This window comes from Ornithorhynchus anatinus, chromosome X1 (genome assembly GCF_004115215.2).
Source record: "Ornithorhynchus anatinus isolate Pmale09 chromosome X1, mOrnAna1.pri.v4, whole genome shotgun sequence".
Classification (NCBI taxonomy): Eukaryota; Metazoa; Chordata; class Mammalia; order Monotremata; family Ornithorhynchidae; genus Ornithorhynchus; species Ornithorhynchus anatinus.
In genome coordinates, this window is record NC_041749.1 from 40,729,179 (window position 1) to 40,731,886 (window position 2,708).

Genomic DNA, 2,708 nt, shown 5'->3' on the forward strand with positions numbered 1-2,708 from the left:
CCAATACAGACAAGAGACTGAAGTAAAGACTGGAGAGGGGAGAAACTGGAGACATGGAGGTCAGCCAGGTCAGGCAGTTGTGTAGTTGAGGAGGGATTTTTTTTTTAAATGGTATTTATTAAGTGCTTTCTATGTGCCAGGCACTGTACTAAATACAGGGTTAGACACAAGCTCAGGTTGGCCAGAGGCCATGTCCCACATGGGGCTCACAGTATTAATCCCCCTTTTACAGATGAGGCACAGGGAAATGAAGTGACTTGCCCAAGGTCACACAGCAGACAAATGGTGGTTTGCCTCTGGAGAAGGTGAGGGTTGAACCCCTCCTCATTCCTCTCCTCCATGCCCCAAACTCTGGTCCCTCAACTCCCTCCACATCTGCCCAACCTTGAAACCTGCCTACCTCCCTGTGATCCCACCCTCCTCAGAATGCATTATGCCTTAGCCAAGGGGCCTCTCTGTTCTGCCCTGAGGAACTAACAGCCAGGCTGGACCCTGCCCGTGGCTGGCTCTGGTCCCCCACTCGGGGCTGTAGCCGTCCTTCCTTCCAAATTGTAGGACAGGCTCCTTATGGGCAGGCATGGTGACTTTGCCCCAGGTGGTGCCAAGTGATGTTCTTGGTCACGGTGAGCTTTTGGGCACATTGACCAGGCCTTCTTCATCAGCCCCAAGCATGGAGTTCCTCTGAGAGAGGGTGGCTGGTCTTCCGGTTTGACACCAATAAGGGTTCGACCCCAGTGGCTAGTTTTATTTCCCGGGTGCGGTCTCTCTCTGCCTCCATTCCAACCATCCAGGCCATGTCTCAGAGCCAGGCCCAGAGTCACAGGAATCCAGCAGCCGGGGGAAATGGCTCTGGAGCCAATGAAGGAGGGCCTGGGAGTCAGAAGGACTCGGGTTCTAATTCTGGCACCGTTACATGTCTGCTGTATGACTTTGGGGAAGTCACTTAACTTCTCTGCACCTCAGTTGCCTCATCTGTAAAATGGGGATTAAGACTTTGAGCCCCATGTGGGACAAGGACTATGCCCAACTTGATTAGTTTGTAACTACGCCATCACTTAGTTCAATGCCTGGCACGTAGCAAGCACCAGAACGTATCTGTTTATTATTATATGGTACACTCCCAAGTGGTTAGTACAGTATTTTGCAGGCATTGAATGAATGAATGAATGAACTAAAATCATTTTTAAAAATAGGAAAAAGGGGACCCCAGAAAAATGCTCTAGGTTTGGGTGGCCAAAGGCTGGGGGGAAGGACTCCCACAAAATGGTCCATATGACATCATGTCATCCTGATTAGCTTGTGTCTATCCCAGTGCTTAGTACAGTGTCTGGCTCACAGTATGCCCTTAAAAATGCCATAAAAAATATTTTTAAAGTGTTGTAGACAGAATTAGAGCCCACGTCCTCTGGCTTCCAGGGTTGTGCTCTTTCCACTAGGCCACACTGCTTCCTGTGTGGCCATCCTGGGGCCCTGTCCTGAAGGGAGGGTACTCAGCCTTTTTGCAGCATCTCCAGGGAAGCTTGGCTCTTCAGCTACTTGATGGTTCCCAAGTATCTGGATCCTCTTTCCTAAATACTGCAGGCCTCTCTGTCCAGGACATTGCAATATCCATTTCAGTCTATTCATATAAGAAGAGTGGCTGAAAAGGGGTACGTTATGCTGATATTAGGATCTCTAGATAGACATTCTTGTCTTTATTGTCCTTGGAGTCAAACAAGGCCAATACCCAGATCGTCACACATCCATCTTCAAGCTGAGCAATTCTGTGGAACCTGAAAATTTTTTTTAATGATATTTGGCAAAAATTTACTATATGCCAGGCACTGTACTAAGCGCTGGGGTATATACACGATAGTCAGGTTGGACACAATCCATGTTTCACATGGGGCTCACCGAATTAATCCACATTTTACAGATGAGGTCTATCTGTTGCCGATTTGTGCATTCCAAGCGCTTAGTACAGTGCTCTGCACATAGTAAATGCTCAATAAATACTATTGAATGAATGAATGAGGTAATGGAGGCACAGAGAAGTGAAGTGATTTGCCAAAGTTTACACAGCAGACAAGTGGCGGAGTCGGGATTAGAATTTGGGTCCTTCTAACTCCCAGGCCTGTGCTGTATCCACTAGGTCTTTGCCCCGATGGGCTAGTCTGGCTCTGAAAGACTCACGAGCTCTCCGACATAGCGCCGAGTGTTGCCTTGCTTTCTCAGAATTTGGAAGAAGCAAGGAGCCACTCTGATCCAGAAAGGAGAGAACTGCAGATGGAAATGAAGCAACACCAATTCATACAAATCGAGGTCACATAAAAAGTGCAGGGATCTGGGTGTCAGAAGGAGCTGGATTCTAGCCCCAGCTCTATGGCTGGCCTGCTGGGTGGCCTGGGGCAAATCAGGTCACTCTTCTGGGCCTCAGGTTCTTCATCTGTAATGCTCGCCTCTATTTTGTAGACATGTTAAGAGGATAAGATGAGATCATTGATGTGAAAGTGTTATTTTGAAAAATAAAAAGTGCTATTCAAAATTCCAGATGATAATAATAATAATAATGCCCAGGATGGCCTTGCTGCCTGGCTCCCTCACAGACTCAGCCCCTCTAGATACAGGGACTCTCAATTTTGTGCCTTCACCTTTCCTCTAGCACAGGCAAGAAACAGCATGACACTATTAAGAGTTTTTCCATCCCTTTCATCACTAAACATTCGCTC